The sequence below is a fragment of the Bubalus bubalis genome, chromosome 8 (assembly GCF_019923935.1).
Source record: "Bubalus bubalis isolate 160015118507 breed Murrah chromosome 8, NDDB_SH_1, whole genome shotgun sequence".
NCBI lineage: Eukaryota > Metazoa > Chordata > Mammalia > Artiodactyla > Bovidae > Bubalus > Bubalus bubalis.
Genome location: NC_059164.1, coordinates 106,326,470 through 106,339,602, shown reverse-complemented (window position 1 = coordinate 106,339,602; position 13,133 = coordinate 106,326,470). Strand labels below are relative to the sequence as shown.

Genomic DNA, 13,133 nt, shown 5'->3' with positions numbered 1-13,133 from the left:
CCTGCCACCTCCAGCTGTTTCTCCGCCTTCCCACCCAGCCGCCAGCCCTGCGCCCCAAATCCCCTCCGGCTCAGCTCAGACTGGCAGGACTGGGATGGGACTGGCCTTCTAGGTGGACGGGGAGAGGCGTTTTCCCTGCCTTCGTCCACCCCCCACCCCAGACCCCAGGCCCTCTGTGACCTGGGGTTGGGGGGGGGCGGGGGGCGGGTGAGTGCGCACCTCAGCGATCCTTTGGGGGGATCCTAACTTCACATCCCGGGCAGCTACTTCAGGCTTCTAGGAATTCGCATCACCCGCGCCCCCGCCAGCGGATCGGAGTCGAGGGGGGCGAGGCAGGGCCGTGGAGGTGAGGGGAGCGGGGCGGAGGCGCGGGCGGCCCCTGCACACTTGGGGCTGGGAGGACGGACGTGGACGCGGGCGACTCCTCTTCGCCGGTTCTTCAGCGCCCACCAGGACTGACCCTTTAGGAAGCTGCGCGCGGTGGGGGCGGCCCTCGGGGGATTCGCAGAATGCGCTCGGTGGAGCCCCCCATTGGTTCGACGGGATTTCTCAGCCTTCTTGTGCCCCAGGTCCTAGGAAAGGGACAGACCTGGGTTCCTTCTTTTTTTTTTTTTTTTTTTTTTTAACTGAACGTAGAAACTTAACCAAATCGCCAACTGAATTCTACCACACTCACTACCTGCAAACGGGATTCGCGAGGCGCTTTGGCTTGCGAGTCCAGGGCCTCACCCTGGACTCTGTGTTCCCAGCCTTTACTGCCATCTAAGGCAGTCCCCGTTTGCACACGCTACTCAGTATTTACAGTCCCTGGCCCTCCGAATTGGCTACACCCTACTGTCAGCCAGCCTCTGGGCTACACTCTAGAGATTGTCCAGACCCACCCCTTACATTTACTGGAAAAAACAGGCTGGGAACTTAAGACTTCGGCCCAGGGTCATGCCCAGTAGGCAGCAAGAGATAGACTAGAACTGGGTCTCTTTGAGGGCTCTGATGTCTGATCTTATTTCTTACCCACTATATCCACGTGGGGTAACCCTGGATACAGGAGAGCAGAATGAGGCCATGGGGCCTGAGACCCAGCTGGAGGGCCCCAACTAAGGGACAAGTCTTTTCCTTCTCTTCACATAGTTTTCTCCACGGGAAAAAAAAAAAAAAAAAGTGATGATACTTAATCCCACCACTCATTGTATTACACCACTGAAGCAACTTAGCACAGCACAGCATGCATTATTATACGGAAGTGAAAGTGAAGGTGTTAGTTGCTCTGTCATGTCCAACTGAGACCTATGGATTGTGGGCCGCCAGTCTCCTCTGTCCATGGAATTCTCCAGGCAAGGATACTGGAGTGGGTTGCCATTCCCTTCTCCAGGGGATCTACCTGACCCAGGGATCAAACCGGGGTCTCCTGCATTGCAGGCAGATTCTTTACTGTCTGAGCCACTGGGGAAGCCCATTATATAGAAAAATAAATATCATATCTGAAAGTGCTGTATCATACCCAGTATTATTATTCAAGTCCCAGTTCTGACAGGTTACCTTAACGCCATTTCCCACATGGGTCCCCTTCCAGTTCGCCAGGTACATCTCTTATGGGCCTTGGTATATGCATCCCTTCACCTTCCTTCAATCTTATCAAATATTTGATTCTACCTAAGGACTACATCTCTGTCTCCTCAGATCCCACTGAGCTTTCTTTTCTCTGGTGTCTTACTGCCTTTGTCACAAGTATTCCTCACAGCCACAAGCATGTGTTGCTGCTGCTGTTGCTAAGTCGCTTCAGTCGTGTCCGACTCTGTGCGACCCCGTCCCTGGGATTCTCCAGGCAAGAACACTGGAGTGGGTTGCCATTTCCTTCTCCAATGCATGAAAGTGAAAAGTCAAAGTAAAGTCACTCAGTCGTGTCTGACTCTTAGCGACCCCATGGACTGCAGCCTACCAGGCTCCTCCATCTATGGGATTTTCCAGGCAAGAGTACTGGAGTGGGGTGCCATTGCCTTCTCCAACAACCATGTTTAGCCATGACCTCTGTGCTGCAGAGAAGTCGCGCAGACCTTCCCTGACCAGCATAAGCTGGTCCTGGCCTGTCCCTGTGAAGATTTGCTAGAAATTGGATACTAGACTTTCTGTGAGAGCAAAAGTCTCCTTGCCAATCCTTCAAAACATACACACTTAGGAAAGTTAGGAGGATGGTTTCCAGATAGCATCATAAAAGCCATCTGCCCTCTATCTCCTTAAGGAATGTGCATGTTGCAAAATATAGTCTATTTAATTGTTAGGCAGCTGAACCTATTTATAAATCAAGAATAGAAGAGTGCGTAGGCAGGCTCAGTTTTACTGACAACTAAGAGCATTCGGGATGCAGAATATTAAAGCTAAGAGTTTTAAGCCAGGCATTCTAAATACAAGGAGTACACAGAGTATATCAGAAGGACAGACTCACCAGGTCAGGATGTCTCAAATGAAGCCGCAAGGTCAATGCTTTTAAAATGTACACAACCTAAATAAATAAAATGTACACAATGAGTAGGAGCAGCACTAATGAGTTTTAGGTATTTTTCTTAAGCAATTCTAATTGATCTCCTCTGGTAGCATGTGTAACAGTGTAGTGAATAAGTAGATGTTGTTGTCCAGTCATAAGTTGTGTCCAACTCTTTGCAACCCCATGGACTGCAAGGCGCCAGGCTACCCTGTCCTTCACTGTCTCCCAGAGTTTGCTCCAATTCGTGCCATTGAGTCAGTGATGCCATCCAACCATCTCCTCCTCCGACACCCCCTCCTCCTCCTGCTTTCAATCTTTCCCAGCATCAGAGTCTTTTCCAGAGTCGGGTCTTCACATCAAATGGCCAAAGTATTGGAGCTTCAGCTTCAACAACAGTCCTTCCTTTGGCAAGTAAGTAGACATTCCCACCTAATCATTTCCAACAGCTTGGAGCCAGGCAAGAGAGAGGAAGTAAGAAAATGGGCAGGCACCTTTACTATCTAAAATATCTCCACACACCTCCAAGGATATATATCCATCAGGTGCCAGAAAGTTTTCTTCAAGCTCTCACAACATAAAGTAAGAACAACCCACTCCAGTGTTCTTGCCTGGAGAATCCCATGGACAGAGGAGCCTGGTGGGCCACAACCGTGGGGTCGCAAAGAGTCAGACACAACTAAGGGACTTCACTTCACTTTTTATAAGCAGTAAAGGAAAAAAAAAAAAAAGGAATAAGGACAATGGAAAATAAAAAAAGAAATTCCTAAATGAAAAGAGGAATGCAATCACAAGGTTCTTACTACAGATGGACAGAGGATCAAGCCTATGCGGAGCATTGTGCTAGGCCTGCAAGAACAGCAACCACCGTAACAACCGCAACAACAGCACACACTGAGATAAAGTTTAGGAGGGATGCTGGGCACAATACCTGTTACCCCACGTAATCTTCACAATAAACCTGTGAGGAATGTACCTTATTATTCCATTTTTCAGGTAAGGAAACTGAGGCCAGCTGGATGTTAGATTTCCTACCTCCTAAACTGCAAAAAATTTTTTGCAATGCAAGTATATAATTATTTGAATACACCCCTGCACCCTGCTTACACCCTTGCAGTACATCACTTGCTCCCTGGGGAGCCCCAGCCTGGTACATGGACAACCTCTTCAGGTCAACCTGCAACTCCATCCTCCACTTCAGTTCCCTGAGCCACCATTTTCCTCTTCCATGAAATTGTATCTGTTTGTCAATCCATCAACTGCATGTGTTTATACACACATGTTATGTATATGTGAGATATGTGTATATTTGTATGATCTATATTATCAGTTCAGTTCAGTTCAGTCTCTCAGTCGTGTCCAACTCTTTCCGACCCCATGAATTGCAGCATACCATGCCTCCCTGTCCATCACCAACTCCCGGAGTTCACTCAGACTCACGTCCATCGAGTCAGTGATGCTATCCAGCCATCTCATCCTCTGTCGTCCCCTTCTCCTCCTGCCCCCAATCCCTCCCAGCATCAGAGTCTTTTCCAATGCGTCAACTCTTCACATGAGGTGGCCAAAGGACTGGAGTTTCAGCTTTAGCATCATTCCTTCCAAAGAACACCCAGGACTGATCTCCTTCAGAATGGACTGGTTGGATCTCCTTGCAGTCCAAGGGACTCTCAAGGGTCTTCTCCAATATCACAGTTTAAAAGCATCAATTCTTTGGCACTCAGCCTTCTTCACAGTCCAACTCTCACATCCATACATGACCACAGGAAAAACCATAGCCTTGACTAGACGGACCTTTGTTGGCCAAGTAATGTCTCTGCTTTTGAATATGCTATCTAGGTTGGTCATAACTTTCCTTCCAAGGAGTAAGCATCTTTGAATTTCATGGCTGCAATCACCATCTGCAGTGATTTTGGAGCCCCAAAAAACAAAGTCTGACACTGTTTCCACTGTTTCCCCATCTATTTGCCATGAAGTGATGGGACCAGATGCCATGATCTTCGTTTTCTGAATGTTGAGCTTTAAGCCAACTCTTTCACTCTCCTCTTTCACTTTCATCAAGAAGCTTTTTAGTTCCTCTTCAATTTCTGCCATAAGGGTGGTATCATCTGCATATCTGAGGTTATTGATATTTCTCCCGGCAATCTTGATTCCAGCTTGTGCTTCTTCCAGCCATATATACATATATATTTGTATGATATATTTATATAATAGTATATTATACAATATATAATTACATATCATACAAATATATATTTGTATAATAGAACATTTCTAGCTCCTTCTCAAAGAGTTGCTAACATTAGTTGGTGTTAGGATATAGAAGTGGAAGAAAGCAGAAGGTTTTGGGCTTCCCAGGTGAAAGTGAAAGTATTAGTTATTCATCCATGTCCAACTCTTTGCAACCCTATGGACTGTAGCCCGCAAGGCTCCTCCATCCATGGGATTCTCCAGGCAAGATACTGGAGTGGGTTGCCATTCCCTTTTCCAGGGATCTTCCCAACCCTGGGATCAAACCCAGGTCTCCCACATTGCAGGCAGATTCTTTACTGTATGAGCCACCAGGGAAGCCTCTGCCGAGCAGGAGACTTGGGTTTGATCCCTGGGTTGGGAAGATCCCCTGGAAAAGGAAATGGCAACCCACTCCAGCATTCTTGCCTGGAGAATCCCACAGACAGAGGAGCTGGTGGGCTACAGTCCACGGGGTCAAAAAAGAGTTGGACACAACTGAGTGACTAAACAACAACAGAAGGTTTTTATAACTGTCCTTTTCTCCATGAACAAGTATTACTTTGCATTTTAAAAAAGGAAAAGAAAGAAGAGAAATGACAGAGCAATCATCCCTTTTTGCTTATGTCATAGTGTTTCCTCCCACTGAATACTGGGTACTGTGGTCAGCAGCTTTCCCACTTCCTCCCAAACTTACTCCTCTCTTGGTCCCACTTGCATTTGCTTGTCAGGACAAAAGAATCCGTCATCCGTGGGGCTTCAGGCATGATGGAGGGTAGTAGGGTGGGAGGATGGGGGAGGGTGAAGCCCCCAGAAACACCCAGGATCTTTGTGGCACAGCCAAGGAAGAGCAGCTTCCTGCTGTGCCCAGGGGCACCCTCACCCCACATCCCCTACCCTACCCCCACCTTCCGCCACGGAAGGGATGAACTTAAAACCACAAATACCCCGCTTTTCCTCCTTTCTTCCGGACATCAGAACATCAGCCTCTGTGCACTTTTCTCTTCCATTCCCCAACTTCAGTTCAACCAACATTTACCAATAACATCTTTATTACAGGACACAGGATATAAAGATAAATAAGCCCAGTCCCTACCTTCAAGGCATTCTTCATTTAGAGTAGAAACACTTAAGTAGATATTTTAGCGTAATCAAGTGTTAAGATTAGATTACAAAGTTTTCATCCACCCATTTGCACCAGCTTCACGTGGCTACACCAATTGTAATAGCTGAGTGGCCACCTCACTGTTTAAACCTCATTGTTATTATTATCCCACCAGGTCTGAGCAGCAGGGAGGATTCCAGGACCAGGGAAGCCAAGCCTGCATAGGGTGTTTAGGGAACAGAGGTCAGAGGAGGCATGGAAGTCTCCATACATCCCCAGGTCTGAGCCAGATGGGCACCCAGAGACTCTGCAAGCATCAGCCAGCCAGAAATATGTGGTGGTTGTGGGGGGCAGAGCAAAGCAGATGGTCAGATGGTGAAGAGTCAGCAGCTGAGGGAGCTGGGAAGGGCAGACAGGAAAAGAGACTCAGGGCACCCATAGCAACACAGGCAGGTTGCTGGCACCGAGAACCCAGGGAGAGCCAACATTCAGAGAGAGCCAGGGTGAGAAGCTCGATTGTTTATCACTGAAAATAGCCGACGAAGTCACTACAGGAAATAAACATGTCAGCGAGTGGGAAGGTTAAATATAGATAGACAACCTTGCTGCTTGAGATGAGAAGTCCTTAGCTTTCTCCAGTGGCTCTGCCACCTGGCCGCACTCCCTTTAACACGGTGGTCCTAATGTAAAGAAACCCACCAGGCCGGCCTGACGCAGGAAGCGAGTGCCCTTGAGCCAACCCTCAGAGCTTGCAAGAGCTTCCTTGAGCACCTTCTTGGCCCCCATTTAGTTGTTACTGCCCTTGTCATCCAGACACGTGGTGAGTGTGCCAAATGGACCCTCAGTTTCAGAAAAAAAAGGGAAGGTGATCCACTTAGAGCAGCAGATGGCTTCCTACCAAAGCTTCCCAACATGCTTGAGAAAGCTGGAGACAGGCCTTTGTCGCCCAAGTGCGAGATGCTTCCAGAAGACATTCATGCCACAGAGAAACCTACTCAGTCCCAGCAGTTTAGGAGGTCTGGCAGATTGCCTACCACCAAGCCTGGACCTCATATACATTTTCTGACTGAAACAGATTTCCAGAACCATTGAAATCTCATATTAGATCAAGGGAGACCCTATATTTGGCAAAGTTTAAAGGCTTTTTTGGAAAAGGAAATGGCACCCCACTCCAGTACCGTTGCCTGGAAAATCCCATGGACAGAGGAGCCTCGTAGGCTACAGTCCATGGTGTCGCAAAGAGTCGGACACAACTGAGCGACTTCACTTTCTTTAAAGGCTTTTTAGAACATCTTGGATCATTCACTTGTTTACTCAACAAGTATTTATTGAGGATCTACTATGTGTGGGGACACTTTGTTAGGTGCTGGGGATAGAATACTGAGCAAAACCAGAATACAATCGTAATCTCTCATGAAGGGTCCATGCCCTTAGGGAGCTGACCAGGAGAGATGTTAACCAAATAATCACAGCAAAATGTAAAACTGCCAAGGCCCTCAGGGGAAAGATAGATGATGTAAGTGATAGAGCACATAACTGGGAGATGTGTCATGGTTAGGGAGCTCAAGGAAGGGATGTCCAAGCTGAGATCTGCAACATAAGGAAGAGCTGACCAGACAGAGGGGGAGGGGGCAGCACTTGAGAGCCCTGTGATGGCTGTGAGCACAACCTGCCCCGTGCTTACACGGAGGGAGGCAAGTGTGACCTGGGTGTCTGAGAATGAGGTACAAGCATGCGCTGCCAGAGAGCCGGAGGGGTGGCTGGCTATGCAGAGAAATGGGTCATGCTGAAGGATTTTGTCTTTGTTCTGAGAAGAGTGAGGCGCTGCTGCAGAGTTTCAGGTTGAAAAGAAATGGCATGAAAAGGTTTGAGAGCTTTGAAAACCTCCCAAGGCTGGATATCCTGGGACAATGTGGAAAATAACAGGAAGATCCAGTGCAGATGTGGACAGGCCAGTTAGGAGGCTATGGTAGAGCTCCAGGTGCAATGGGCAGGTTTGTGGAGATGGACAAGGTGGATAGATAGAGGGCTATTTAGGACATGAAATTATCGCTGAAATCTGGTGATACCTCAACCATGACCAGTAGAAATATGGTGTGAGCCCCATGTGAAGTGAAAGGCACTCAGTTGTGTCCGACTCTTTGCCAGCCCATGGACTGTAGCCTGCCAGGCTCTTCTATCCATGGAATTCTCCAGGCCAGAATACTGGAGTGGGTTGCCGTGCCCTCTCCAGGGGATCTTCCCGACCCAGGGATTGAACCTGGGTCTCCAGCATTGTAGGTAGATTCTTTACCAGGGAGCCCCATATGTAATTTTAAAAGAAACTGAAAAAGAAACTATGAATTTTAATAGAATAGTTTAAGTCATGTATAGATTTGAGAGTTGGACTGTAAAAAAAGCTGGACTATAAAAAAAGCTGAGCTCGAAGAATTGATGCTTTTGAACTGTGGTGTTGGAGAAGACTCTTGAGAGTCCCTTGGACTGCAAGGAGATCCAACAAGTCCATCCTAAAGGAAATCAGTCCTGAATATTCACTGGAAGGACTGATGCTGAAGCTGAAACTCTAACACTCTGGTCACCTGATGCGAAGAGCCGACTCTTTGGTAAAGACCCTGATGTTGGGAAAGGTTGAAGGCAGGAGGAGAAGGGGATGACAGAGGATGAGATGGTTGGATGGCGTCACTGACTCAATGGATATGAGTTTGAGCAAGCTCTGGGAGTTGGTGATGGACAGGGAGGCTTGGCATACTGCAGTCCATAGGGTGGCAAAGAGTTGGACACAACTGAGTGACTGAACTGAACTGAACTCAATATATCCAAAATATTATCATTTTAATATATAATCAGTATCTTTAAATTATCGATAAAATACATCACTGTCTTTGGCACTAAGTCTTGAGAATTCAGTATGAACTTTACCATAAGTGCATCCCAGTTTGGATGAGTCACATGTTGCTAGTGGCTACTTGCACTGGTCCCAGTTCTAGACAGATTTCACACCACTCCTTCACAATCTTAACTTTAAGTAACCTTCTCCCCAACCAACTCCTTCTGTCTTTCCAGTTCACTGCCTTCCTTTACCTTAACCCTAATAACCTTTCGAGCCAGTGAGACCTACACTTCATATCACCTTCTCTCTCTCCCTGCCCCATCATGTTCTCCTTACCCAGTTTAAATTCCTTAGGCAGTCAGGAGACTCATCCCCCTACCCCTGCCTCCCTTGAATCTGTTCTAAGCTCCTTTTTGCCTCTCTCTCACTCTTTGGTACTTACTGGACCAAAGTCAAACCTGGGTTCAACTCCAGTCTACCAACCCCACACCTGCACCCAGGCAGCTCAACGGGCTGGAGGAAAACACACAGACCTCCTGACCAGGCTCATTTGAAATTCATGATGAGTTTCAGGTGCCACCCAGAAAGTCCACTTCCGGTAAACATACCAATTTCTCCTGTCCACCCATTTCCCACTCTTTCGAAAGACTTCTCTCTTTTCAACTTCTCCTTCTTCACACACAGCTGACGATCTTGCCTCCTGTCACATTGGAAAAATTGAAGGAATTGAGAAGACTGCCTGGGCTCCCCTGACATCCCCCCTCCCACCTGCCCTTTGTCTTTCTTCCTGTTAGTGCAGAATAAGGAACTGCCTATATTCCTATTTAAAGCCTTCCCTGCCACCCTTGTATTAGATTCTGTTCCTTCTCACCTGTTTTAGGAGGTTGCTCCAGCAATTAATGCACTGCTTTGAATTTCAGTCTTCCCTCTTTACTGGATCCTTCTCCTCAGTATACTGATAAACTATCTTTTTGTTGTTGTTCAGTCCCTAAGTTGTGTCCAACTCTTTGCAATCCAATGAACTGAAGCACACCAGGCCTCCCTGTCCTTCCCTATATCCCGGAATTGTCTCAGACCCATGTCCATTGAGTCAGTGATACCATCCAACAATCTCATCCTCTGTCGTCTCCATCTCCTGCCTTCAGTCTTTCCCAGCATCAGGGTCTTTTCCAAAGAGTCGGCTCTTCGTATCAGGTGGCCAAAGTATTGGAGCTTCAGCTTCACTGTCAGTCTTTCCAATGAATATTCAGGGTTGATTTCCTTTAGGATGGACAGGTTGGATCTCCTTACTGTCCACGGGACTCTCAAGAGTCTTCTCCAGCAACACACTTTGAAAACATCAATTCTTCAGCACTCAGCCTTCTTTATGGTCCAGCTCTCACATGCACACATGAGTAGTAGAAAAACCATAGTTTTGACTGTACAGACCTTTGTTGGCAAAGTGATGCCTCTGCTTTTTAGTACACTGTCTAGGATTCATCACAGCTTTCCTTCCAAGGAGCAAGCATCTTTTAATTTTGTCTTTTAATATTCTTTTATTTTAAAAGTGTCATTTAATTTAATACTATTGTTTGCCCCACCATAAAAAAAATTTCCTCTCCAGCTACCACTCCATTTCTCTGCTCATTTTTGCAGCAAAACTTCTTGAGTATTCTATACTTGCTACTTCTAATTTATCTTCTATTTTCTCTTAATCTACTGTGGTCATCTTTTACCCCTACTACTTCACCAGAATTACTCTTCTCAAGGTCAGCAGTGACCTCCATATTGCTAAACTCAATGGAAAACTCTCAGTTCTCACTTTTCTTGACATATCAACTGTATTTGATTCAGTTGTCTGCTCTCTCCTTTGTGAAACATTTGTTGCCTGACTTTCTGCATGTCTTATACTCATACTTTTTTTCTCAATCTCCTTGGTCCATATTTCTCAGTCTCTTTGCTTGACTCCAGCTTATCTGCTCAGGCTGATGCCCCTGGGCCCATCAGGACAGAACCCTGACCTGGCTTTTCTCATCAAGATGTTTGGATAGTACCCCGAATCTGAAGTGATTCTGTTTCAGACTTTCCCACAGTCCTGTTTCTCCAAGAAAGGACAGGGCAAATGCATTCCCTTGATAATCTAAAGAAGAGACCAGGAGAGTCACCAGGGAAACATTTGTTCAAGCATTCTTTTCCGCTGAATGGGAACCACAGGATCCTTCCTGTGTAACATAGATGCAGTCATGCTGACCTGCCCGTGGAAGCTTTGGCTCATGCACAGAGGTATGTGTCTGGGGACAGCACCAAGGTGGGCAGGAGTGAGTGGGGAGTTTGCCATCATTGCCCATGCTACTAAGCTTCTTTATTATCCTCCATGCCGGAATGAGCTCACCTTAAATCCCTAACACTTCGCAAAGGTTTCAAACCTCACCTAGAAATCAAACTCACAATGACCTGTGCTGGTGTTAAAGGTTTTATCTTTCTCGATGTCCAACAAAGCGGAGATTGGTCAAATAAGGCCTTTGGGCTCATTTGAAAGTAGAGCATTTCTGCTATGGACTATGTTATTATATATAACTAGCTGCCCTGAGAAGTCCTTCCTTCCTCAGCAAACTTACTCTGTCCAGGAAAACCCTGCCCCAGCACAACAGCCAGGAACCTCATCTACTGATGATACTGGCGATCCAGGGAGGGGGGCGTGAGAAAGAGAGTACCACTGACCACCAGCACAGATTCTGTGGCCACTTCCTACTCTGTGGAAACACAGCTAACACACTACCAACACTCCTTCCTGTTCACTGGGTCTTGAGGAAATTAATCCCTTTTAAATGAATCCAGAATTCCATGGATGTGAGAGCTGGACTATAAAGAAAGCTGAGCACTGAGGAATTGATGCTTCTGAACTGTGGTATTGCAGAAGACTCTTGAGAGTCCCTTGGATTGCAAGGAGATCCAACCAGTCCATCCTAAAGGAAATCAGTCCTGAATATTCATTGGAAGGACTGATGTTGAAGCTGAAACTCCAATACTTTGGCCACCTGATGTGAAGACTGACTCATTGGAAAAGACCCTGATGCTGGGAAAGATTGAGGGCAGGAAGAGAAGGGGTTGACAGAGAATGAGATGGTTGGATGGCATCACCAACTCAATGGACATGAGTTTGAGCAAGCTCCGGGAGTTGGTGATGGACAGGAAGGCCTGGCGTGCTGCAGTCCATGGGGTGGCAACGAGTCGGACACTACTGAGCAACTGAACTGACTGAGACTTCCATCACCTGCCTCAGAGTCTTTAGATTTCCACCCAGACCCCTTGCTATTCCAGGTAAGCTCTGCCAAACAATCCACCCCAGCCCTTTAACCAAGTTTTCCCAGAACCGGCATGCCTACATCTGGTGTCTTAAGCAAATAGGGCCTCCTGTGAGCCACTAAGGGCTGCCCTCAAGTTGAGTAAATTTGATGGTAGTTTGAATCACCTCCTTGTTGCCTCCAGATACAGACTCAGATGTGATACACAGGGGTAATAGGAACCGAGTTGCTCCTGTCACCACTACTTTGTGACAGTACCAAGACCTGTAGCAGGGGCTGCAAGGCACCCTGAGGAACACTCATTGCATTTTGCACCTTAGGAATGTAGATAAATGTATCCCTCTCTTTAGCTAATGGCCCCACCTTAAAAGAGAAAGATGAGTGAAAAAAATGTATATCAAATAAAAGTTCCAGAATCAAGTCACACTATCTATTTTTTAAAAAATGAGTAAACACATAGACAAACCTTTTTCCTATGGCCTCCAGGATGAATTTTCCATCCAAGATCAGATCAGATCAGATCAGTCACTCAGTCATGTCCAACTCTTTGTGACCCCATGAATCGCAGCACGCCAGGCCTCCCTGTCCATCACCAACTCCCGGAGTTCATGCAGACTCAAGTCCATCGAGTCAGTGATGCCATCCAGCCATCTCATCCTCAGTCGTCCCCTTCTCCTCTTGCCCCCAATCCCTCCCAGCATGAGTCTTTTCCAATGAGTCAACTCTTCGCATGAGGCGGCCAAAGTACTGGAGTTTCAGCTTTAGCATCATTCCTTCCAAAGAAATCCCAGGGCTGATCTCTTTCAGAATGGACTGGTTGGATGTCCTTGCAGTCCAAGGGACTCTCAAGAGTACTTCTCCAACACCACAGTTCAAAAGCATCAATTCTTCGGCGCTCAGCCTTCTTCACAGTCCAACTCTCACATCCATACATGACCACAGGAAAAACCATAGCCTTGACTAGACGGACCTTTGTTGGCAAAGTAATGTCTCTGCTTTTGAATATGCTATCTAGGTTGGTCATAACTTTCCTTCCAAGGAGCAAGCGTCTTTTAATTTCATGGCTGCAGTCACCATCTGCAGTGATTTTGGAGCCCAGAAAAATAAAGTCTTACACTGTTTCCACTGTTTCCCCATCTATTTCCCATGAAGTGATGGGACCGGATCCCATGATCTTCGTTTTCTGAATGTTGAGCTTTAAGCCAACTTTTT

General features: G+C 46.8%; 1 long non-coding RNA gene across 1 annotated transcript; it reads right to left on the bottom strand.

Moving 5' to 3' along the window:
- Positions 1-354: 354 nt before the first annotated feature.
- LOC123334842 lies at positions 355-5,987 on the bottom strand. Its single transcript, XR_006552994.1, has 3 exons — positions 5,400-5,987; positions 2,441-2,497; positions 355-572 (listed from the first exon to the last, which is right to left on the bottom strand). It is a non-coding gene; the product is annotated as an uncharacterized LOC123334842 (long non-coding RNA).
- Positions 5,988-13,133: the final 7,146 nt, after the last annotated feature.